The following is a 27,488-nucleotide window of genomic DNA, read 5'->3' on the forward strand; positions in this document are numbered from 1 at the left end:
TCTGAGATAAGATTCAAGGGGGTTCCTTCCATTGATTTTTTGATTACACAGCCCTCCAGTTTTCTTTTACAGACCTCACAACTGTGGATGTCTCCGCTCCTTGTTCGGGTTGCTGGCTGACTTCCCATAGCTGTACATGCTAACTCTGCTGATTGCTTTTTGCGACAGGGCTCTGTGATGACCACTGTAGATTTGTTCCACAAGCTGTGAGCTAGATCATATCTTCCAAATGTTTTTCCCACATGAAATCCAAACTGAGATAGAACCCCGCATGTATCCCACATGGTGAACAACAAGATTAGTATTTTCTCTGCTTAAAGAGCAGGACTAACTGCCTAATGTATTTTGGGCTGTCCCAGCTCCATGAGTTGGAATCGTCCACCATGAATAACATGGCAATTGTTATTCAATATAATGGCAATTGTTAACCTGTTGCCAATCCATATCGATTGGCATCTTGGTTAGCAAACATACACAGTTCAGTTAAACAAAAGAATCTCCTTACCAGGCATTTCTTCTGAAACATGATTACCATGGCAATGTGAAATGTTTAAAGTTTATTTATTAGTGTCATAAGTAGGCTTACATGAACAGTGCAATGAAGTTACTGTGAAATTCCCCCAGTCGCCACACTCCGGCGCCTGTTCAGGAACATTGAGGGAGAATTTAGCATGCACCTAACCAGCATGTCTTTGGTACTTGTGGGAGGAAACTGGAGCACCCCCACGTGCTCCAGTTTCCAGGAGGAAACCCACGTAGACATGGGAAGAACTTGCAGACTCCGCATAGACAGTGACCCAAGCCAGGAATTGAACCTGGGTTCCTGACACTGTGAGGCAACAGTGCTAACCACTGTGCCACCATGGATAACTCAAACAGAAATACAAACAAATTATTTTCCCTTCAACGCAACTCAGATTCTGTAACCCAAATTAATCATTTTAACTCTAATAGAGTTTTACGACCTGTTTTGCCAGAATTGCTAGCCTTTAGCTTATTGTTTCAAAATAAAGAAGCACAGCCTGGCTTCAGTTTTTTTATTTCACTGTCAACTCTGACTTTGTAAGATGAATATGGATTAACGAAACCGAGGCTTGTTTGAGTTGCCTTTACTTCGGGGTTGCTTATCAGTTTCTTATCTCAGCTATGCTATTTATCTTGCATTTGATTCTATAATTCTGAAACTATAAGTTATATTCTAAAACATGGATTCTGAACTAGATTTTCTGCAAGAGCATAGTCTATCAAGATTTAAACACTGAGAATTTGATTTAAACATTGATGTTTCATCTTAGTCCATGAAATTGTTAATTGGTTATGTCCTAATTCCAGATATATAAACACACAAAATAGGAGCAGGAGTAGGCCATTCGGTCCGTAAAGCCTGCTCTGCCATTTCAGTGAGACCATGGCTAATCTGATTGTGTTTTGAGTTCCATACTCCACTCTACCCCCGATAATCTTTGATTCCCTTGCCTAACAAGATTAAAGCATATGCATGCTTTATAATTTATTTTTGGACTTTCTGGCAAAACTAATTTTCCAATTTAATTCACAGTCTGTAAGAGAAATAAATAATTTTTGATCCTTTTTTTAAGAAAATGTGACCGTTCTGGACTTTCTTGTTTTCCCACCCCCAGTGATGGAGCAGATCATATTTTTCACCTGGAGAGAGCTATCTTTAATAGCTGGAATTTAATTTCACACAGCTAAAGGTCGCAGTCACTGTTAGTCCTATAAGTCGACGTTCAAAGCAGCAAAAGATGATGCTGTCAAAAATACAGTCTATAAACTTTGTGTTATACTGATACCAACTGTAGCAGTTCTCTTAGCTGTTTTCAGTGATGGTTCACCATAGCCTTCAACTGTAATTATTTCTGAAAGTCTTTTTCAGCTTCAAGATATGTAGAACTTCGACATAGTATTGTAAGTAACATATTTTATAGAAGCTTCCATTTTTGAACTGGAATTTCCAGGAATGATAGAGCATTCTGAATCAGGTTTTTTTTTGGCCTGGTGCATGGTGGCATGGTAGTTAGTGCTGCTGCCTCATAGCACCAGGGGCCAGGGTTCAATTCCGGCCTTGGGTGACCATGCTAAATTGTCCATTCGTGTCCAAACATTTGTAGGTTAGGTGGATTAGCCATGGTAAATGTGTGGCATTACGGAGATAGAGCGGAGGGGATGTTCTAAGTGGGATGCTGTTTCAGTTGGTCGATGCAGACTCAATGGGCCTCTTTATGCACTATTGGAATTATATGTCTATGGGTCAACAATCTGAGACATTAACACTCTTTCTCAGATGTTACCTGACCTGCTTTTGATTTGATTTGATTTATTATTGTCACATGTAATAACATACAGTGAAAAGTATTGTTTCTTGCGCGCTATACAGACAGAGCATACCGTTCATAGAGAAGGAAACGAGAGAGTGCAGAATGTAGTGTTACAGTTATAGCTAGGGTGTAGAGAAAGATCAACTTAATGCAAGGTAGATCCATTCAATAGTCTGATGGCAGCAGGGAAGAAGCTGTTCTTGCGTTGGTTGGTACGTGACCTCAGATGTTTGTTTCCCGACGGAAGAAGGTGGAAGAGAGAATGCCCAGGGTGCATGGGGCCCTTAATTATGCTGGTGCTTTGTCGAGGCAGCGGGAAGTGCAGACAGAGTCAATGGATGGGAGCCTAGTTTGTGTGATGGATTGGGCTACATTCATGACCTTTTGTAGTTTCCTGCGGTCTTGGGCAGAGCAGGAACCATACCAAGCTGTGGTACAACCAGAAAGAATGCTTTCTATGGTGCATCTGTAAAAGTTGGTGAGAGTCGTAGCTGACATGCCAAATTTCCTTAGTCTTCTGAGAAAGTAGAGGCGTTGGTAGGCTTTCTTAACTATAGTGTCGGCATGGGGGGGACCAGGATTGTTGGTGATCTGGACATCTAAAAACTTGAAGTTCTCGACCCTTTCTACTTTATCCCCGTTGATGTAGACAGGAGCATGTCGATGACAATCTCCTTCGCTTTGTTGACATTGAGGGAGAGATTATTGTCATCACACCAATTCACCAGATTCTCTGTGTCATTCTTGTACTTTGTCTCATCATTGTTTGAGATTCAGCCCCCTATGGTGGAGTCGTCGGCAAACTTGAAAATCAAGTTGGAAGGGAATTTGGCTTCAGCATTTTCTGTAGTTTTTTGTTCAGTTTTTTGTGATTTAACAAGCAACTGCAGCCCTCCGATGATTACCATCCTATTCCCTCTTCATTAATGCTTATATGCGAATCATCCAGTAAGAGATTTTGGAAAATAAAGCCTATGTTGTACTGGAACTGATTGGCAAGAACGATGTGGCACTTCAAATAATGATGAACTAAAAGGAAAACCAGAGGAAGTTCCTTCAATTAACTTAAAGTTTTAGTTTGTGTTAACAGAATCTAAAACAGGCTATTCATATGCAAAATAAATGCATTTACTTGGGGATGGGGGAGTAGCTTGGTAACTTGGAAATGGATTCCTATCTAATGGTGACCTTGAACAGACTGCAGTCTGCAGCAAGTGTGTCAACTTCCAGGGAGAGTAAAACTGAAGAGCACATGTCCATTGACACTGCCAACAGTTGAGCTTGGTAATTTATTTTGTTCTAAGTTTAGAGAAACCCATGAATTTGCATAGCACTTTATCGTATCACTCAGCAACATCTCAAGCTGTTTTGACATAGTGACTGACGGCCAGCAAAATGTTGTTGGGAATTTTCCAAACAGCAAAGAGGTTAATGTATTTTCTTGGTGCTGTTGGTTTTGGGGAAATGTTGGTCAAAGCACCAAGTGACACTCTGGTCTTCAGAGGGCTGACCACCATCCTAAAACCCATCTCATCCACAGAAACAGACAACCAGAACTGTGGTTTAATGTCCCAGTTGACGTCCGACTTACCTGACAGCATAGCTTTCCTACACTCCGGCTTTCGCACATCAGCCAGGGTTGTGCTCTTCAGGCTGGGGTGTGAACTCAGCATCTGCATTCTTGAGGGTGAAAGTGCTACTAACTGAAGCAGATGTATGTTCAGTTAAGCATTGAAGTTGACAATTCTGTAATCTTTATAGCACAGAAGACTAATCTATTTATCATTAATTCTAAACCAATATTATTAATGCTGCAGATCCACTGGTCACTGCTGTTTCGTTCAGTTGATTGATGGTGTTTTAAGGATCAATTACTTACATAGTGTTCATTTATTTTGCAAATTAGACTGTTTTATACAAATTATTTCAAATATGTGAAGCCTTGTTATTTTCAATGCAAGAACAGATTTCTATTATGCTGCAACTGTGGCTGAAATATTGCATGAAAACCATTTTCTGCTCAGTTTTTTGCTTCATTTTTAGACGCATTTAAAATCAGGGAATACAAATGTCCCCATTTCTTAAAGGTAGCTTCTTTTAATTTCTCCTTCAAAACATTTTGCCACAATATTAGAATGTTCTAAAATTATTAAGGGCAGTTTTGCACAGCCAGGAAAAACTGCATGGCTTGAGAGGAGGAATGCACAAGTTATGGAATTTTTAAAAACTGCATTACAAGTTGCATGACTCAAAACCATAAATACTTCTAATCTGTGTGGTTAATTGTAGCACACTAACTGTGGAAGGTTGCAAATGTTGTGAAATAAACAAATACGAACATAGAAGCAGGAGTAGGCCATTTGGCCCTTGTTCTGCCATTTAACTTGATCATGGCTGTTTTTCTACCTCAACTCCAACTCCACGGACTATCCATGTATCCCTTGATGACATTACTATCCAGAAAATTATTGATATATGCTTTAAACACACCCAATGACTGAGCTTCCGCAGACTTCTGAGGTAGGGAGTTCCAAAGACTCTCAATCCTCTGATTCTGGATTCCCAACCAGAGGAAACATCCTTCCTGCATCTATCTTGTCAAACCTCTCGTTCTTCAAAACTCTAGAAAATACATCTCTCCTCTTAGGACAATCCCGCTATACCAGAGATTAGTCTGGTGAACCTTTTGCACTCCCTCTATAGCCAGTATATCCTTCCTTAGATAAGGAGACCAGAACTGCACACAATACTCCAGGTGTGGTATCACAAAGACTTTTATAACTGCAGCAAGACCTCTTTCTTTCTATACTCAAATTCTCTTTTAGGAAATGCTGACACACCATTTGTCTTCCTAATTAGTTGCTGCACTTGCATTTTGGCTTTCAGTGACTTATGAACAAGAACACCTAGTTCTATTTTGACATCAATGCTTTGTGATCTTTCTCCTTTTAAGAAATCTGCATTTCAATTTTTCCTACCAAAGTGAGCAACTGCACAATTTTCAAGATTCTACACACCATGTTCTTGCCCACTCACTTGGCTTGTCTAAATCCCCTTGAAGTCTTTTTGTACCCTCCTCGCAACTTATATTTCCACCAAGTTTTGTGTCATCAGCAAACTTGGGAATATTACGTTTGGTCCTCACACCCAGATAATCGATTATAGATTGTGAACAGTTGGGTCCCAAACACTGATCCTTGCAGTGTCCCACTAATCAAAGACTGCCAACCTGAGAATGATGCACTTATTCCTACACTCTGTTTTCTGTCCATTAAACAAATTTCAATCCATACCAGTATATTACCTGCAATCGTATATGCTCTAATTTTGTTTATTAACCTCGTGTATGGAATTTTATCAAACATCTTCTGAAAATCTAATACTTCACATCCACTGGTGGTTCTTTATCTATCCTGCTAGTAACATTTTCAAAAAGCTCTAACAGTCTTGTTAAACACGATTTCCCTTTCATTAAATCCATGTTGACTCTGACCAATCCTCCCATTATTTTATAAGTGCCCAAAAAATGGTAGGGTTGGGCAGAGTCATTGTGCATGCTTTCAAAGTAATATTTAAAGAATTAAAACCATAGCCATTCTGTGATAACAGGAAAACTATTTTGATGCCAGCTTCAGCAGCAAATTTGCTCCAAATCAATGAGCCAGATTTCTAAAATTGTTCGATTTGCTTTGAGTTTCATAATGATATAGCATTTACAGCTCAGAAGCATGCCAAAGATGTGCAGGTTAGGTGGATTGGCCATGCTAAATTGCCCCTTAGTGTCCCAAGAAGTGTAGGGGGATTAGCGGGGTAAATACCTGGAGTTATGGAGATAGGGCCTGGGTAAAATGCTCGATTGGAGATTTGGCGCAGACCCAAAGGGCCAAGTGGCTTCCTTCTGCATTGTAGGGATTCTATGATACCTCAACTACTCATAGTTTTCTCACCATTCTCGAGGTAAAGAAATTTCTCCTGAAAATCATCGTGCTTTTATTTGTGGCTATGTTATATTTATGGTACCTCATTCTTCTCTCACCCACCATTACGAATACATTCTTTATTCCTATTGCTTCTCCAGTGTCACTATTTCATTTTTATTATATGAAGACCAGAACTGTTTACATTACTCAAGTGTGGCCTCAGGTTCTGTGCAAGTTTAACATAACTTCTCTGCTTCTCAGCTCTGTCTGTCTAGAAATAAGCCGCAGTAATCTTTTTTTGTCTCTTTTTTATAGTCTTATTAATCTGCATCACTGCTTTCGTGATTGACGTACCGGTATCTCCAGATTCCTCTGTTCCTCTAACCCATTTGTACATTTGTTTTCCAAGGGGCATGTGGCCTCCTATTCTTCCAAGTAAAATGTATCACATCAGACTTATCTATATTTATGCTTGCCCATTCTGCAAGTTTACTAATGTCATCCTGTAATTTGCCACACTCCCTCGCTGTATTAACTACACCCCCAACTTAATTTGCAATCTGCAAATCTTGTAAATCTACTTCTGATTCACAAGTCCAAATCATTTATGTAAATTATGAACACCAATGCTCTGAGCTCCAAGCCTTGTGGAACACAATTTTCTTCCATTTGTCAACCTGAGTAACTACTATGAGCACCAACTTTCAGATTTCTAGCCAGCTTGCTGTTCACTCTGCAACTTGTCCTCTTGTTCCCATCACATTCCAAGAAACAATCAAGCTGTGTAAGCAATGTAATCAGTAATTGGATCAGATCTGCAAGCCCAAATTAGGAGTTTACTGTATCTCTAAAATTATAATTGGGGAAGCAGTTGCAGATAAACCTTGATCTCATTGAATGGAGAAACAGGCTTGAGGTGCTAAACCATAAGACCATAAGACCATAAGACATAGGAGCGGAAGTAAGGCCATTCGGCCCATCGAGTCCACTCCACCATTCAATCATGGTTGATTTCAACTCCATTTACCCGCTCTCTCCCCATAGCCCTTAATTCCTCGAGAAATCAAGAATTTATCAATTTCTGTCTTGAAGACGCTCAACGTCTCGGCCTCCACAGCCCTCTGTGGCAATGAATTCCACAGACCCACCACTCTCTGGCTGAAGAAATTTCTCCTCATCTCTGTTCTAAAGTGACTCCCTTTTATTCTAAGGCTGTGCCCCCGCGTCCTAGTCTCCCCTGTTAATGGAAACAACTTCCCTACGTCCATCCTATCTAAGCCGTTCATTATCTTGTAAGTTTCTATCAGATCTCCCCTCAACCTCCTAAACTCCAATGAATATAATCCCACGATCCTCAGACGTTCATCGTATGTCAGGCCTACCATTCCTGGGATCATCCGTGTGAATCTCCGCTGGACCCGCTCCAGTGCCAGTATGTCCTTCCTGAGGTGTGGGGCCCAAAATTGCTCACAGTACTCCAAATGGGGCCTAACCAGTGCTTTATAAAGCCTCAGAAGTACATCCCTGCTTTTGTATTCCAAGCCTCTTGAGATAAATGACAACATTACATTTGCTTTCCTAATTACGGACTCAACCTGCAAGTTTACCTTTAGAGAATCCTGGACTAGGACTCCCAAGTCCCTTTGCACTTTAGCATTATGAATTTTGTCACCGTTTAGAAAATAGTCCATGCCTCTATTCTTTTTTCCAAAGTGTACGACCTCGCACTTGCCCACGTTGAATTTCATCAGCCACTTCTTGGACCACTCTCCTAAACTGTCTAAATCTTTCTGCAGCCTCCCCACCTCCTCAATACTACCTGCCCCTCCACCTATCTTTGTATCATCGGCAAACTTGGCCAGAATGCTCCCAGTCCCGTCATCTAGATCGTTAATATATAAAGAGAACAGCTGTGGCCCCAACACTGAACCCTGCGGGACACCACTTGTCACCGGTTGCCATTCTGAGAAAGAACCTTTTATCCCAACTCTCTGCCTTCTGTCTGACAGCCAATCGTCAATCCATGTTAGTACCTTGCCTCGAATACCATGGGCCCTTATTTTACTCAGCAGTCTCCCGTGAGGCACCTTGTCAAAGGCCTTTTGGAAGTCAAGATAGATAACATCCATTGGCTCTCCTTGGTCTAACCTATTTGTTATCTCTTCAAAGAACTCTAACAGGTTTGTCAGGCACGACCTCCCCTTACTAAATCCATGCTGACTTGTCTTAATCCGACCCTGCACTTCCAAGAATTTAGAAATCTCATCCTTAACGATGGATTCTAGAATTTTGCCAACAACTGAGGTTAGGCTAATTGGCCTATAATTTTCCATCTTTTTTCTTGTTCCCTTCTTGAACAGTGGGGTTACAACAGCGATTTTCCAATCCTCTGGGACTTTCCCTGACTCCAGTGACTTTTGAAAGATCATAACTAACGCCTCCACTATTTCTTCAGCTATCTCCTTTAGAACTCTAGGATGTAGCCCATCTGGGCCCGGAGATTTATCAATTTTCAGACCTTTTAGTTTCTCTAGCACTTTCTCCTTTGTGATGGCAACCATATTCAACTCTGCCCCCTGACTTTCCTGAATTGTTGGGATATTACTCATGTCTTCTACTGTGAAGACTGACGCAAAGTACTTATTAAGTTCCTCAGCTATTTCCTTGTCTCCCATCACTAGATTACCAGCGTCATTTTGGAGCGGCCCAATGTCTACTTTTGCCTCCCGTTTGTTTTTAATGTATTTAAAGAAACTTTTACTATCATTCCTAATGTTACTGGCTAGCCTACCTTCATATTTGATCCTCTCCTTCCTTATTTCTCTCTTTGTTATCCTCTGTTTGTTTTTATAGCCTTCCCAATCTTCTAAACAGCCTACTGCTGTTCCTATGTATTTACATTTACATTTTATTATCGTTGCTGCTCCTCATCCTGTCCGGTAGCACAGTGGTTAGGGTGGCACGGTAGCACAGTGGTTAGCACTGCTGCTTCACAGCTCCAGGGTCCCGGGTTCAATTCCCGGCTCGAGTCACTGTCTGTGTGGAGTTTGCACATTCTCCTCGTGTCTGCGTGGGTTTCCTCCGGGTGCTCCGGTTTCCTCCCACAGTCCAAAGATGTGTAGGTTAGGTTGATTGGCCAGGTTAAAAATTGCCCCTTAGAGTCCTGAGATGCGTAGATTAGTGGGTAAATATGTAGGGGTAGGGCCTGGGTGGGTTTGTGGTCGGTGCAGACTCGATGGGCCGAATGGCCTCCTTCTGCACTGTAGGGTTTCTATGATGATTTCTCTGAAATTGGTGCCTGTAACTTCAACTGCTTTTTGGACTCTGTTATATTATGGGCTTATTGCAATATTTCCATGAGTTTAATCTGCTTCCACAATTAATGCTGTATTCCCGCCTTGCTTTTCACTGGTAAATTACATGAAGCTCAGGAATTTGTAGATACATTGGTAATTCCATAGTGTATTTAAATATTGCTCCAATTAAGTGATTAGCATATGTTAATGGGCAACCAGCTTCTCCCAAGGCAATTGAGTGCAAGCAACCTAATGTGTTTGAGTTGAACATGGGACCCAGTGAGCTGGGGTTGGCTTCCAGACTCATTTGCATCTTTTCTGCTTTTAATCCTTCACCTGCACCCATATCTATAAACTCATCTCAGTGGAGGGAGGGGAGGGGAGGGGGACAAGAAGGGTGTCAGGTGGAGATCTCATCATCTTTCTGGCTTCAGATGGAGTTTAATCCGGATAAATGCGAAGTGATGCATTTTGGAAGAAATAATGTAGGGAGGAGTTGTACAAAAAATGGCAGAGTCATCAGGAGTATAGAAACACAGAGGGACCTAGGTGTGCAAGTCCACAAATCCTTGAAGGTGGCAACACAGGTGGAGAAGGTGCTGAAGGAGGCATATGGTACGCTTGCCTTTATAGGGCAGGGTATAGAGTATAAAAGCTGGTGTCTGATGATGCAGCTGTATAGAACGCTGGTTAGGCCACATTTGGAGTACTGCGTCCAGTACTGGTCGCCGCACTACCAGAAGGACGTGGAGGCGTTAGAGAGAGTGCAGAGAAGGTTTACCAGGATGTTGCCTGGTATGGAGGGTCTTAGCTATGAGGAGAGATTGGGTAAACTGGGGTTATTCTCCCTGGAAAGACGGAGAATGAGGGGAGATCTAATAGAGGTGTACAAGATTATGAAGGGGATAGATAGGGTGAACGGTGGGAAGCTTTTTCCCAGATCAGAAGTGACGTTCACGAGGGGTCACGGGCTCAAGGTGAGAGGGGCGAGGTATAACTCAGATATCAGAGGGATGTTTTTTACACAGAGGGTGGTGGGGGCCTGGAATGCGCTGCCAAGTAGGGTGGTGGAGGCAGGCACGCTGACATCGTTTAAGACTTACCTGGATAGTCACATGAGCAGCCTGAGAATGGAGGGATACAAACGATTGGTCTAGTTGGACCAAGGAGCGGCACAGGCTTGGAGGGCCAAAGGGCCTGTTTCCTGTGCTGTACTGTTCTTTGTTCTTTGTTGTTCATCAGATTTTCTGGCTCCACCAGATTCACGGTGGGCCAACTGAGTTCTTTAAATGACCAAGTAAGGCCACCGCTGGTTTTAACCAAATGGAGGGGTCAGCCATGCCAAAAGCATAGGGCGGCACGGTAGCACAGTGGTTAGCACTGCTGCTTCACAGCTCCAGGGTCCCGGGTTCGATTCCCGGCTCAGGTCACTGTCTGTGTGGAGTTTGCACATTCTCCTCGTGTCTGCGTGGGTTTCCTCCGGGTGCTCCGGTTTCCTCCCACAGTCCAAAGATGTGCGGGTTAGGTTGATTGGCCAGGTTAAAAAATTGCCGCTTAGAGTCCTGGGATGTGTAGGTTAGAGGGATTAGCGGGTAAAATATGTGGGGGTAGGGCCTGGGTGGGATTGTGGTCGGTGCAGACTCGATGGGCCGAATGGCCTCCTTCTGCACTGTAGGGTTTCTATGATTTCATACAAACAAACTCTGGTCTGTTTCTTCTGGGTTCCCATTTTATAAGTTCTCATGGTTAAGCTGTGAAAAGGCCATAAAATCGAGTCTGCCTTCCAAAGGCACCATTCCTATTGTTATCCTGCCTGGGCTGGGTAACACAAGAACCAATCGCTGATCAAATCTAGGACCTTTGTGTATTGCTGAGGATGTATTTTAAAATTCATTATTGTTCTTGCTCCCAGCAAATACAGATGGATCTCTTGCAGTTCCAATTTCATCCCAGATTTGCCCAGAGAAGGTTTTGTAAATCTTCAGAGATTTAAAGTCTTAAGCAAATTTAAGACATCCAATTTGCAGCAGCCCACATAATCTGTATTGTTATTTTTAAACCAGAGAGGCCCAGGTATTGAAGAGGTTCAACTTTAAAAATGACAGTGCAATATGATGTTAATTACATCACTATTTTAATTAAGATCCTTTTAAGAATTCCACAAAATTAAATCATATTTAATGTACAAAACTCTGTTTGATGATATAATGTGCAGATAATGGAAGCATGCACTGAAATAAAGAAATACAATGGAATATAAAATTTAAAACTAGACATTAATGACTAATAGCAAAAAATTAATATGCCTGTACAGCTCTTCTAGAAACTTGACATTTAATTTTACAATTCATTTGAGTAATAAAACACTTTACATTCTTGCTAAGTAGAAAGAACTCAATACTAATTGGTTAATTTTATATTCACGATATCTTTCAAGTATTGTCATTATATTTTTCAGCCATTCCCTGATTAACAAGGTGGCAAATATTCAGATCTTTCGCACTTTTGATCTGTTAAAAGGGTCATGCCACCTCTTCCCCTTTTATAGCATGTTGTTTTATTGCAGATGTACTGGTGAGATGAAATCTCATTATATCGACAATTGTGATGCTGCATCTCACCATGTTAGCACATCAGTTTTAAACCAGTTTTACTCCAATGTCATCCCAGATCCAGAGACCACTGTGTCATAGAGTCACATGCATCATATCTCCATTTGTTCTCGATGATTTACCTGTACATTATCTTTAAACGCTGAAGTATGTTGGAGAATTTGCTCACATTCAATTTTCATTGAATACTAGACACTTAAACTTGTTTTAAGTATATTTGGAGATTATTCTTACCTGTTGGGTGATCATATCTCACGTGGGGTGTTCAATCAATTCATGGGAAGTGACTGTTCAGTTATTTAATTTTAATTGTCTATCTGTCTACCCAAGAAGATCCACTAGACTTGTGTTCCATCAAGGATTGGCCTCTCTATTGTTTTCCTGCAGAGAAGCAAAGAATGTGTCGAACCTGATCAATCACCTACACAATGAACTCTCAACTTACCAATACATATGCAACAAACTGGCACAAAAAGGGAGGGAGGCCGGCCGCTTGCCACTCCTATTGGGCCCCTACAAATTGGCATTGTTAAACCAGTACTTAACTTGCCCAATCCCTACCCCTAGCATCTGAGCTAAATTGAGGGGTTAAGAGAAACAAGATAAATGCTGATCAGTCTCTCCTTTACCTGGGTCATCAGAGAGTTATGAGAATAAATGTAGAAAGATTTCAGCCACATGGAGTACTACAGGTGACCCTCGGTAGCCACCCTGTTTACCCAAGAACTGCATATTCTCATGTTGTTTTGCAGCTCAGATTAAAGCTCCTGGTGCAGCAGGAGTTTTGCAATCAGATTACTTTAATGCCTGGAGTGAACCTCCTGCTACTTTTCTTTTAGAAAATCAAAGCTGAGCTTGCTCACAGTGCTAGTAATTTAATACGACCTTTTAAGATCACCCTGCTTCGTGATAAACTCAAGGTTATATTTGATAATGCAATTCAGAATTGAGATTTTATCACATAAACCAGCAAAAGTTAAAACACAGACAATTATTTAACATGAAAAACAATTACGCTCCTGGGATATGTACAGTTTTATACTAATCTTCGCCATCTGCACAAACAGCAATATACAATAATGTGAACAAACTGTTCAATTAATTCTTTAATTACATTAACCCAATTCTTTAATGCTCCCACTGGAAGCATGATGCTTATTTTATTAAAGGAATGACTGTCTTATCACGCATATTGAGTGTATACAGTATTATCGTAATGAGTATTCTATAAAAAATGTGCATCAGGGATGCTGGTATTCAGAAGCATTGATAATAAGACATTACCATAATTGCTAAGGACACATTGTTGTCTTTGTATAAGATGTATTAAATATTGCTTTCTTCCTGGTTACTAAAATCAGAAGGTCAGCAATGAAGATTAAGATCACCATGGCTTGACGTTTATTCCTTTATAGATTATTTCATGCTCTAGCGAACCAAAAAAGCCAGGATTATTTTTTTTTTGAAATAACATGCTGCTCAGATTTTTTTTTACAATCTTGCCACGGTGGCAGGGAAAAATCTTGAAAGCGTAAATTGAGTCACAGTTATTGAAGATAAAGTTTTGCTAAATTATATTCTTGGATAAGAATACCATTATGGTGTGGTACATAAATCCTCTTGGTTATGTATCCTGTCAGAATTACCTGTGAGAATGCTGACTTTTTCCTGATTAAGATGAAGGGTTGCTTCTCCCACTGACAAAAGCACAAAGTCCAAGGACTGGCCTTGGGCCACACACAAATGATTCTTCATTGATTCTTTGCGACTGTGCCTGAGGCCTGTCCTTGCGTAAAAGTGACTAATGGGTCACCAGCATCAGTGTGCTGAATGGCCTGCCACAAAGTGCCTTTTATTAATGTGTTGTGGCAGGAAGGTATATGGTCAGGCTGAGCCCTGAAATGGATTAATTTGCCGACTGACTGGCAACTTTAGATGTTCATATCCTGCTATTTTATTCGGCCTAATGTCCTATAGTTTCCTTCTGTATGTGTTTTTCAGCTAGTTCGATTCAGCATTTTTGCTATTTTTATTGACTATTTTCTTTGACAAATCTTTTATCTTTGAAATCTATGACAATTTTGAAACAATAATTCTCATAGCGAGCACTGATCTTTTGATTCTGCTCTATTTGCTTTGAGGATGATTTTACTCTTCTACATTTACAATAGTCTGTAGATTATTTCAAAAATAATGCCTAAAATTGAATGTGTGTGTGCAAAATGCTTAAATAATGTGAGTAGTGTTTTGATGGTTGTTTGTGTATATGTTTTAAACTCAGTTTATTCCATGAAGTGCTAGATTTTCATTTTCGTCGGATACCTCTTTCCCCAGTGTCCACAGTGATTTTATTCAATTAAACTCATTATCCACCCGTCACATCTGGTGGCCGCACCCCACAATATCTAAGACTCCAAATGTGCGTCTGTTACATTTGTGAGTTTTTATTTAAGTTAAGTTAAGGGGTGCAGAATCATCAGCCGTTACTTTAAATGCATCTTGCATCCTCCATAACAGCACTTTCCCAGTACTACTTTTTAAGCGGGGAGTTGGGGCGCAGAGATTCCATTTGTGAGTGGGGATGGTGGGTGTGGTTTTGGGCAATGCCTTCTATACTGTATTAAAGAGTCAGCAGTCAAAACAGCAGGATAATAAAGAATGCAAATCATCGGCAGGGGAGTGAGGAGTAGGAATGGTTGGGCAGGGAAGTGAGGAGTAGGGATGGTGGGGTAAGAAGTGAGGAGCGGGAATGATAGGGCAAGAAAGCAAAGTGCAGGAAGAAAGTCTCAGGGAGCGGAAGAGCCCTCCTCAAAATTGGGTCACATATGTTACCTCGGGCCAGGTGCAAAAATACGGTGAAAGTAAAGGAAACCAGAAGGGCAGATACTTAATTGAATCCCTACAGTGCAGAAGGAGGCTGTTCAGCCCATCATGTCTGCACTGACTCTCTGAAAAAACATCTTGCCCAAGCCTACCCTTCCCCTAGCATATCCCCATAACCCCGAGCATTTACCATAGCTAATCGATCTAACCTACACATCTTTGAGCACTAAGGGTCAATTTAGCATGGCCAATCCACCTAACCTGCACATCTCTGGACTGTGGGAGGAAACCGGAGCACCCGGAAGAAACCCACGCAGATACAGGGAGAATGTGCAAACTCCACACACACAGTCATGCAAGGCCAGAATCGAACCCGGGTCCGTGGCGCTAATTGTAACACTGACAATCTGTTTCCAGGATTGAATTTGTCACTTGCAAGAATCTTACACTGAATCTTGCTGCTGGTTGAAGACAGTACTCAAACAAAAATAAGATTGACAGAATTACTATCAGAATGCCTTTGAAATTGCACTAAATTAAAAAGCAATGGACAACCCTACCTCTCAATTATATTGCACCAACAATGGCTCAAAGCACAGACTATGAAATATTCAGATTTGAAATGTTAATCTGCCAATATATTTATGACTTTTAATAAACCAATGAAAAATCTCAGCCTAACTGTTAACAAAGTGTCAATCTGAGTAAATCAAAACCGAATGACACATATCCTGCAAGGTGGCCCAATGAGGAACCATGCATCTGATGGGACTTCTTTTGACTGAATAATAAATGCCGCTATCTTCCAGAAAATAGCGAGTCATGGTTGATGTTAACCCACTGTCATCTATTTTAATCCTTCCCATGCTCATTCCACTAATCTGAAATTCCTACATAAAAACAGTTCAACGAATACAGAAATCCATTATGTTGCTGCTTCTTCCATCAATTAATTCCAATCAGTTAATTCTGAGATTAGCCTCCAGCCAAGGCAACATGGAGAGCATTGTATTTTAGCTTAGTGGGGGCACAAACAAGGTACTAGATCCAGAGGTCAGAACTCAATCCAGGTTACTGCCTTCAGAAGAGAAGTGACAATTTTACAAACATAGAAGTTAACACTTTTCCAAATCTTTGTTCTGTCGGTGCGATGTAACTAAATCCAGTGAGTGCTGACTGTGCAGTGCAATTAATTTGAATATGTCAATTGTAATGGGTACCTAGAGACATCATTATGAACTAATGCACTATAACATGGAGTAGCGTGACATGAGTTCACAATCATGATATCTCACGTTTTGCGGTGAAAAGTTGCAAGTGCCGAACAGAAATAAGGAGCAGCACCAGATAATTCTGCAATGTATGTGACCTAATTACATAATTCAAGTGAAAAAAAAACACACTGAAGTTGAAGGCAGGATGGCGTCTAAAATACAGTACATCCTGAATTACTCCAATCTGCTAACAAAATTATTGATAAGATTCAGAGCTAAATATAATTAACTGAAGGCATACGGAGAGTGAGAAAACGTTAGGAAAAAAACCCTTTTGAAATGGTAATGCATTCAGCAAAATATTGAACCCCATTAATTTGCAGTTTGACAAATTCATATGTGCACTGCGACTGAATATGGGGGTGGATTTTGACTTTGTGCAGTAGTGTAAAATGAATGATCATTTATCACCAGCTATTCCATTTTACATCTCTCCTGAACTTTTATTTCCATTACCAGCAGAAGAATATTTAATATGGCAGCTGTATGGTAGAGTTTTTTAAGAACATTATGTGCTAGGTGGCTGCCCATTATCCTCGAAATAGGATTGGAAAGTGCTCAATTTAGCAGCTCAGCAAGCACTGCCACCTGTATTGTGTAAGGTGGCAGCGTTCATCTTGCCTGGAAACTTGTAAAAATTTAAATTGGATACAAATTCTCTTGTTCAAAATTTCTCTGTCTTATGATTTGGAGAAAGGGGCTTTGTGGGTAATCAATCTTTAATTAATTTCAGCATCAAAAAGCAAACTAAACTTCAGAACTCTCCAGTGACATCCTACCAAATGTATTTGGGAGAATAGGAGTAGGCCTTTTGGTCCGTCTGTGCCAGAAGCAGTAAAGCTGTTGCCCAACAGATGACTATCAGGGCTTCTGGAGGCTGCGCTGCAGAAGTCAGAGGCCCTCAAAATAGCACGTGTTGTGCTCAACATGTACTTTGTGTGGTGCCTCAGGCCAATAAAGGTGTGAGCACTGATGTCATGCCTGCGCTTATTGCTTTGAATCATCATATCCCTGCAATGCAGAAGGAGGCCATTCAGCCCATCGAGTCTGCACTGACACCGAAAGTATTCCTATCGTCACCATTACTCCACAATTTTCCCACCTGTCGATCCATCTGCTGCATCCCATCACAACATCCAATTAGTCAAATTCCTGCAATAAAAGCCACCAACAAAAACATTTACAGAACATTTGGATTGTTATCCAAAAACACACAAAAATACATACATGTATTTACGCATACAGAAAAGATGGAATTATTCACCCTTCGGTGTCCCCGTAGTGCCTGTCTTGTGGGTGCCTTTGCATGTCCACCTGTTCCTATGAAGTGCCACTAGTGACTGCAGCATGGCTGGTGGTGACATTGAGTACTGAGATTCAGAACCAATAATGGCAGCAGCCTGAGTCTGCATGACAGCAGCGAGGATCTCATAACCCCTTTCTGAGCTTCTACTGCAGCATTGAGATTGAATGACTTCTCCCTGTGTTGCAATGGAAGTCGAGACAGCAGCCACGAACCACTGGACCACAACTGGGTCCACAGGTGCTGTCATGGGGAGTTAGTCATGATTCCCATGCTTGATAGAATGGGCTTCAAACTTCAACTGCCAAATTGGAGTTGGATTTCTCCTCGACATTGGCAGGAGGCTGGCAGATCTGTCAGCACATCCAACATCTTAGTATGCATGTTTCTCAAAGTTCTGCTAGATATCACCCCATCAGCTGAGCCCCCAGCAGCAGATCCTATCTGCGTTCTCACCCACTGGGGAGCTGACACAGGAGTTTTCCTCTTCCCCCTGGCTTACTTACTGCCCACCTATGCTCAGTGACTTACCAAGTGCAGATTCTGACTCTTTGTAACCTTGTAAGGTCTGTACAGTGTCAGTATTTGATCTGTTGGGTGTGCGTGTCAGATCAAGTGATGCTGCCTCCTTCTCAGCAGTCAGCACCAATTCTCACTTTTTAGCACGAGGCTGCTGTAGCCAGTTAGCAGCTCTTGGATATCTGAAAATGGACAATCAGAAGGAGATGTGCAGCAATAATCTGCTCATTGACCATCCATTTGGGATCTGCCAGGGCCACTCAGCTCCTGACCTCATTACAACCTTGGTCCAGACATGGCTAAAAAATCTGAACTCGTGAGGAGAGATTAGAGTGATTGCCCCTGACATCAAGGCAGTATTTGACTGAATGTGGCATCAAGGAAACTAGCAAAACTGGAGTCAATTGGAATCAGGGAATCTCTTCTATGGCTGAAATCATACCTGTCATGAAGAGGGTTGTGCTTGTTGGAGGTCTATCATCTCAGTCCCAGTATATTACTGCAGAAGTTCCTTTGGATGGGGTTCTGGACACAACTACCTTTAGCTTCATCATCAATGACCTCATCTCCATTATAAGGTCAGAAGTGGGGATAAATGCTGATGATTGCACAATGTTTAATACCATTCAGGACTCCTCATACTCAGAACAATTCCTGTCCATATACATATACAGCAAGAGTGCAAAACCATTCAAGCTTGGGAGGTTAAGTGGCAAGTAACATCTATGCTGCACACGTGGCAGGTAATGACCACCTTCAACAAGAGAGAATCTCCCCTTGACTTCTCCCTTTGACGACATCCTAGGGGTTACCATTGACCAGAAACTGAACCGGATCAGCTATATAAATACTAAGGCTACAAGAGAAGTTCAGAGGCTGAGAATTCTATGGCAAGTACCTCAAGAAGTTCAATACCATCGGAACAAAACAGCCGACTTGATTGACATCCCATCCACCACCTTAAATATTCACTCCCTCCACCATTGGCATACAGTGACAGCAGTGTATACCATCTACAAGATGCACTGCTGAAACTCCACCAAGGCTCCTTCATCAGCACCTTCCAAACTGTGACCTCTACCACCAGAAAGGACAAGGGCAGCAGATGCATGAGAACACCACCACTTGCAAGTTTCCTTCCAACCTACACACCATCCTGATTTGGAACTATATCGTCGTTCCTACGTTATTGCTGAGTCAAAATCCTAGAACTCACTTCCTGACAGCACTGTGGTTGATCTATACCATATAGATTGCAATGCTTCAAGAAGGCAGTTCATCACTACCTTCTCAAGGGCAATTAGAGATGGGCAAAAAATGCTGACTTAGCCAGCAATACACACATCATGTGAAAAAAATAAAACAAAATACTTTGGCATTTAAGGCACTACTTCAGAAAACATCGTGAACCAGGGGACCTCATCATAAGTGGTTTGTTAAACTCTGGTAAAAATGTTCATGTGAGATAATGGTCTTGCACTCACCTATATTGGTGACTTCACAATTGCATTTTTCTGTTGAAGACATTCAGATACAGTCAAACAATAATGATGTGTTACTGGGGAGCTACCTGACTTCATTTTATAACATGATATGCTGTAAAGTGTCTTGCTTCTTGCAATAGCCCATATAGAATGCTCTTCCATTGAGAATCAACAGGCCATCAAAACAGTTGAAAACATTCTTGCATCTAACTTCTGGAGGGTCAGCATTCCCATAGTGCATGCAAAGCTACCTGTGAGTGGTGTGTTTATTTTCGCAGGAAACAATTCAATTTGTTACTCAGGCCATCGGCCAGCAAGATCTTCCTGGTTCTTTTGAGCATCGTCATTGGCCCAGCTTTCTTTTCCAAATGGGACTACTTGTTGGTTGGTCTTTCACAATTTCTGCCCGAGTCTTAACCAAGATCTAATCCATGGACATGGAACTTGGTCCAGTAATTTATTCCCGAATGTCTGATCGAATTTGCAAAGAAAGATATTGATTACAGAAGAAGGCAGCATATAAATGCAGAGTTGATTTTACTGGTAGTATTTAACTTTTTCCTATATGTTGAACATGGTAAATCAAAAGTACACTATTTTCTGATGAAGGAGAAATGTTCCAGATTCAAAGCACAAAGGCCTAGATTTGCTTCCAATGATCGAGGAGCAGCTTCCACTCTTCGGCTTGTTTACAGTGGCCCGGAGACTTGTTGCAGGCTTGAATGGAGAGATTTCTGCAAACTAGAACCATAGAATCCCTACAGTGCAGAAGGAGGCCATTTGGCTCATCGAGTCTGCACCGACTCTCTGAAAGAGCATCCCACCCAGGCCCTCCCCTCTGCCCTATCCCTGTAACCCTGCACATTTACCATGGCAAATCCACCTAACCTACACATCTTTGGACATCAAGGGGCAATTGATCATGGCCAATCGACCTGACCTGCACACCTTTAGACTGTGGGAGGAAACCGGAGCACCTAGAGGAAACCCATGCACAGACATGGGGAGAACGCGTAAACTCCATACAGAGAATCACCCCAGACATGGAATTGAACCCAAGCCCCTGGGTGCTGTAGGGCAACAGTGCTAACCACTGTGCTATCGCGCTGCCCAGCTGTGCCTTCTGTGCACAGCACAAGCAATGGTGTGGGACTTTTTAACCAATCAGAGTGAAGTATTCCTATTGAGATATGCAGACTGTAAACTAAGAAGTAAAAAAAAAGAAATAGAAGTTAATTTTAGTAAAAGCAAAATATTGCAGAATGTGGAAATCTGAAATAAAAACAGAAAATGCTGGAAAAACACAGCAGGTCTCACAGCATCCATGGAGAGAGAAACAATTCTGTGTGACTTCTTCAGGGCCCCTTCCAAACCATGACCTATACCTTGTAAAAGGACAAGGGCAAGTTATATTTATTTTGTTATTTCCTTATAATTTTAATATTGGGACATACAAATTGAATTAAGGATTAGCGATTAAGAGAAAAACAGAAAATAGTGAAATGATTTTATTTTTGAAATATTTGCAGCATTTTCTCTGAGGGAATGAGGTTCCACACTTATAAAATTAAATGTTCATATCTAGAGAGGTTGTGAATCTTAAATCGTCACTTAATACATTTTTAAAATAACTTCTGAATGCACTAGCCCTAATTTTCCCAGTCATTCTACGGGGAAATTCAATATGTCAGGGCCATAAGTTTATGCATTACAATGATTGCAGTGCCAAGTCTATCAGCAAGGAGCACATTATTGCATTCTATGGAGGAACAGAGTATCTCTGACAGCAAGTTCTGGAATATAACATTTAAATGCACCTGTTGGTCTTAGATTTGCCCTGTAAAAAAGGTTAGTGCCAATAGCCTTGCTGTTGGTATTACAGCAAAATCTTGGCCATTGTATTATTCTGAGGCTATGGCCATGATTTTAACATCCCGCCCGTCACGGGAATCGGAGTGGGCGAGGGGCGGATCATGAAAAGGTCCGTTGATCTCGGGCAGGACTTTACGGTTTCAGGATGAGTGAGGCCGTAAAACCCGCACTACTGAGTGTGGGCTCAACTAAGTACAACATTTGCCTTTTTCAACTGTTTTTCTTGCCAAGAGTTTTGAATAAAGATAAACGTTTAGTATGTGACTGTGACTGATTTGCTTTATTGACTGTACACATAAGAGCCAGAGTTTTCTCAATAAAATGGCAGTGCTGGATGCATGGGTTGAATTTTTTTAGACCATTACTTCTCTAATATTCCATTCATACAGCTGAAAGTTAGAGTTAGGACATGGAAGCCCTTGGCAAACAAGTACGTTGAAATGGCTAGTAAATGGCAGGTAACGGCATATCTTATACTTGGATTTTTGGATTTATTTTATAGAGATTGAAGAATTAAAGTTATCTATTGATGCACAAACTTTACTGCTTCTGCCATGTTTGTGTTTCAAGAATGCTCTGACATCCTGGTGGTAAAATATTATTTGTGCAATGGCCTGCTGTGTTCATGATTGGACACTGCATAAGTCCCTTGAAGAACTGATCCTGAAGACAGAAGGAGAAATTTTTTGCTCACACCAGCAGCAGGAATCATGGTTGGCAGTGGCACTTAATTTGGCAGGAGGCAAAAGGATTTGTTTTCCAACAGTGGGATAAACAGTGGTAATTTTGTTCTTCCAATTTTCAAGGTGAGTGAGCTTCTCGGTCAGTTAAGCTTCCCAACGAACAAAGTTGGGAAGGCCTTTTGCATGCATTAGCATCTCATAAATGATGATTAAATGGCCACCTCACCGGAACTAAGTTTGCCTTCCAAATTAAGTTGCCTGCCAGCAAAGTTTTGGAATGCACAGTTTCATGACTGTATATAAGAGGTATGCACCTGGTGAACTTCACCTCTTCCACAACTTTGAGGTCCATAGATGTTGCATTCCCCTTTTGGGGGCCTCGCGTAACTTCACTTCAGTGCCGTTAGCAAATGCTGCACCAAGACTGGACAAGGGAGACAGGCAAAAGCTGGGGGTGCGGGAGTTGATGCATGGAGGTGGGCTGGAAGGGTCAAGTGAAGGCTAAACAGGGGAAACAGACTGATGGGAGATGGGTGGCAAGAGTGTCCCTGGAACGTGGGGGATGTCAGAGGAGGGGTTGGGGAAAGTGTCCAGGGAAGTTGGGGTGGGTAGTGGCTTTGAGGGTGAGGTTGGTGGTGTTGATGGTGGGATCCATTAGCCTTTCCATGCTGCCAAGGCAATAGTCTCTCTCCAAAATTTTGGGGTTATGGAGACAAATGGAAAAGTGTCTGCGAGAGGCTTCTTGCCACATGACTTCATCACCCTGGTCAAAGAGCAATGTCTTCATATGCATTCACATTTGAATGGGAGGAAGACCCATCTCTGATCCTCCAAAATGCCATTTGTCTTAAAAAGGATGGGGATGCCATGTCTAGACAAGAGGCCAGGTGAAGAGCTTAGCATTTCCTGCTGACTTAGAGCTGGAGGGAAACTGGTAAAAGATTTAATGTATCAGTGCCATCCATTCACACCCAGCGAGGCCTCGATGCTGCAGGCAGCCCTGCTTTAGTAATGGTTCTCATCCAGTGGACAAGGAGGGTACATTGCCAGTTAGCTAAGGGCACGTGAGCAAGGGCCTGAGCGGCTGGGCCTCTATTAGGTCAAGAGGCTGGCAAACATGGACCACTGCAAGGTTGTGTATTGGCCCGACCATGGGCATATCACCGGCGGTGCCTTTATCTAGAGATGAGCAAAAGTCGGTTTCTTTCGAAGTCTTGGGATATCCATGTGTTTCTCCAATATGAGCTGTGGTTGCAGGGGTTCTGGGAGATAGTGCAGATCTCCTGGCTCGAGTGTTTGGCTGCCATTTAAATATGGCAGCAGGACATTTGATCCCATTAAGTAATGGTGGGGTGGGTGACTTCCAGTCTGCCCTCTATTCGATTTGGTGAATTTCTCGTTAATGCAAAACTAATGAGCTGAAAAGCAAAAGAGTAGTTCATCCACCCACCGTCCATCAGGAATGACACCGACTTTTCCCCTCGCCACCGGACTTGGTTTCCAGAATGGAAAATTCCGCCCAGAGAGCAGGTTGTCGCATCACAAAGTGACATTCATCAGGTTGTGCATTTTTATAGTGAGTGGAATGACATTAAGTGGCCCCTGAGGTTAGAGGAAGACCTTCGACAACAGGACGAGAGCAAATGTGGGTGGGAACTGTTGTTGAAACTTAGTACAGCGGTGTGCTTGTGTAATTTTTCTGTTTTCTATCGCAATATAAGTATGTTGATGTGTGTCTTGAGCCAGTTTATCACGTGTTAACCTGATGATACGTTGCAAAGCCCATGTCTTGTGTGTGAATTGCCTTCAGTTTTCTGAGTTCTGGTGGTTTTCATTCAAGAATCTGGTTGACAGTGGGAAAACTGCATTTTGGAAATCAGTTATTTCATCAAATTTTTAAAAATACTTTTCCAATTCAATCAAATCAAGTCCAATTCAAAGTCTCAACAAGTTGAGACATTTCCAATCCAAGCTGACAAGACAAGGCCTCCACACCTGTCTTGGGCCTGATCTACATGAGCCAAGCTGATTGGAGTAGGTGCAGACTCTCCTCCTCCAAGGTTTGATCTTATTTGCATCTTAGCCAAAAGGCCAAGATCCCGCTTTTAAAAATTGCCTCAAATGAAGCTTAAATGTAACCCAATGACCTCAACCAAGTGCAGCCTGTCTATACTACACTTGATCTTAGCCAAAAGGCCGAGAAGCGATAAATTTTTAAAAATACTTTTCCAATTCAATCAAATCAAGTCCAATTCAGAGTCTCAACAAGTTGAGACATTTCCGATCCAAGCTGACAAGACAGGGCGAGCGACCCTTTACCCTGTCTTGGGCCTGATCTACATGAGCCAAGCTGATTGGAGTAGGCAGACGTCTCCGCCTCCAAGGCTTGATCTCATTTGCATCCCAGCCAAAAGACCGAGATGCCGCTTTTAAAAATTGCTTCATATGAAAATGAAGCTTAAATGCAACCCAATGGCCACGACCAAGTGCAGCATCACTTATATCGAGAAGCGATAAAAAAAATTTTAATTAATTTTTTAATATACTTTTCCAATTCAATCAAATCAAGTCCAATTCAGAGTCTCAACATGTTGAGACATTTCCAATCCAAGCTGACAAGACAGGGCAAGCGACTATTTACCCTGTCCTGGGCCTGATCTACATGAGCCAAGCTGATTGGAGGAGGGGCAGGACTTCCTCCTCCAAGGCTTGATCTCATTTGCATCTTAGCCAAAAGGCCGAGATGCCGCTTTTAAAAATTGCTTCATATGAATATGAAGCTTCAATGTAACCTAATGACCTCAACCAAGTGCAGCATCTGATCCATACTACACTTGATCTTCACCAAAAGGCCGAGAAGCGATAAATTAAACACAAAATTTACATGCTTTAAATTAGTCAATACCTGATTTATTGAAGGTAGCAGCGATTCAACAGAACACAAAACCACATTTTGGAGCATCTCACTCCATTGTGAGAGATTTGGGGCACGATTCTCCCAAAAAAATTCTAAGTGCTGAATTGGCAGGAGAACTGGTGTAATTCACGATTGTTTTTTTCAGCGGGAGTTCAGACTTAAATCTCCCACACTGTGCACTGCAGAGGTCACAATTGTGAATATCATTAAAAGCTTAGGGGGCGGGGCCTATTCACGCCAGAGTCTGACAGTTCCAGAACTCTGCACATGCAGAGTGGCCACGAACTGTCAGACTGCAGTTTGCTGGCCAGCTCAATCGCTGGCCAGCCCGGGACCCTCGCACTATTGCCCCTATACACCCTCCATGACCAATCTCCAGCCCCCCCCCATCCCCCGGAGGTAGACCCCTCCGGCAGACCACATCCCTGCAGCCCGTCCCGATTGCTAGCCTCCCTCCAGCCCCGACTGATTTTATCTGCAGAGTGGCAGTGGGACCCCCCCCACCGATCACCCCTAGGCCCCGCCCACATTAGGCCCTGCCCCCTTGGCACCACCCGATGCTTAGTGAACAATATCAAGATGTCCCCTGGGCATGGACACTTTGATGTGGAGATGCCGGCGTTGGACTGGGGTAAACACAGTAAGAAGTTTAACAACACCAGGTTAAAGTCCAACAGGTTTATTTGTTAGCAAAAGCCACAAGTCTTTGGAGCCTTAAGCCCCTTCTTCAGGTGAGTGGGAATTCTGTTGGACACTTTGCCCAGAGGCACCACCCCCCCCAATCACCCGATGCCTGGGGGGCCCTGATTGCCCCCCCTTCACTCCAGCGGGGTCTCCTGCTAGTTCCCCAAATGTAGGGAGCTACTCTAAACCCTGCCGGAGTGAAATACTCCTGGTGGGGTGGAAGATGCTATCAGGCTCGGAGAATTCAGTCCCAGGCCCGATAATGACATTTAAAATAGATTAAAAATAGATTTAAATCACTTACCTTCTTGCTGGTTTCCAGCACATGGTCTTGACTGCGCCTGCTCTCCAGCTGTGGGAGACACGCATGCGTCGGGAATGCATGTGTGAATCCTGAGAAATGGCTGACATGCACATCTCCCAATCTGACGTGCCAAAAAATGTGCGCATCGGGATGAGAGAATCGGGCCCTTGATGTGTCTCCTGTTTGATGATGCACCACATGGCTGAAATCTGTGTAAAATTGAGAAGCTGCCTAACACATTAAGTCCTATTCAAGGAAGGAAGAAACGAGTTAGTGCATCTTTCGAATGAAATGTATTTGAAGGAAAAGTCAGTGAAAATTGAAATAAAGTGCTGTAGTCAACATGTTAGTTTGTGCAATAATTCATTTTTATGTGGCATCATGTGGTGTAGAAAAGAGGTTTAATTCTTCTCAGGAGACGATCTGGATCTCAGATGTGGTACTTTGGGAATAGATAAAAAGTAGTTCTTCGGCTGGTCAGGCCAGAAATCTAAAATAACATGTTGCTGACCCATCCGATTCAAGACAAGAAAGAATAGTGCTATTGTTGTTCACCAACATATTGTCACTAATATCCTGAAGTACTGCTGGGTTGTGTAAAATGAAACAGTTAGTAACATTTTCAGGCTCTTGCAGAAACTGCTTATGTTGTTGAATTCTTGCCCAGATGAAGTACAATTCTAAATGTCATCATTAAAAGCTCCAATGTATATTCAATTACTATTTCACGCTGGTGTAAATCCCATCTACTCCTTGTGCATAATTTGGTGCTGAGGAGCTGTGCCATGGCTTTGAAACATTGTCTTTCATTATCTCAAAAAGAAAGACTTGCATTGAAAGAATACAAAGAGAGAACATAAAGAATTATACCTACGGGTTAATGTTTTAGCCAGCACCTTACCTACAGTCTTCGCATAAATCTGCTGCCTTGCCTGTAATTGGCAAGGAGCAATGAACCACAAGCACAGACAAGATAGTTGATATGCACGTCAATTATAGAATTATAGAAATTAGAAATTATAGAAACCCTACAGTGCAGAAGGAGGCCATTCGGCCCATCGAGTCTGCACCGACCACAATCCCACCCAGGCCCTACCCCCACATATTTTACCCACTAATCCCTCTAACCTACGCATCCCAGGACTCTAAGGGGCAATTTTTTTAACCTGGCCAATCAACCTAACCCGCACATCTTTGGACTGTGGGAGGAAACCGGAGCACCCGGAGGAAACCCACGCAGACACGAGGAGAATGTGCAAACTCCACACAGACAGTGACCCGAGCCGGGAATCGAACCCGGGACCTTGGAGCTGTGAAGCAGCAGTGCTAACCACTGTGCTACCGTACAATGGTAATTGTAGCTTCAGCTAATACTTTTTTTTGCAGAATATTTCCTTATAACATGGATGCTCTGATTCTCGTTCGATGTCCAAATATATAGGTAGGTTCAATGACTTCCCA

The 27,488-nt window shown here is 42.2% G+C and overlaps 1 protein-coding gene and 1 non-coding gene across 14 annotated transcripts in view; one reads left to right on the forward strand and one right to left on the reverse strand.

Moving 5' to 3' along the window:
- The window catches only part of LOC144506416 (dystrophin-like), a 1,861,003-nt gene that overhangs the window by 1,177,604 nt on the left and 655,911 nt on the right, over positions 1-27,488 (forward strand). The gene's annotated exons all lie outside the window — the stretch shown is intronic.
- Positions 24,139-24,330, reverse strand: LOC144506718 (U2 spliceosomal RNA). Its single transcript, XR_013499954.1, has one exon. It is a non-coding gene; the product is annotated as a U2 spliceosomal RNA (small nuclear RNA).

This window comes from Mustelus asterias, chromosome 17 (assembly GCF_964213995.1).
Source record: "Mustelus asterias chromosome 17, sMusAst1.hap1.1, whole genome shotgun sequence".
NCBI lineage: Eukaryota > Metazoa > Chordata > Chondrichthyes > Carcharhiniformes > Triakidae > Mustelus > Mustelus asterias.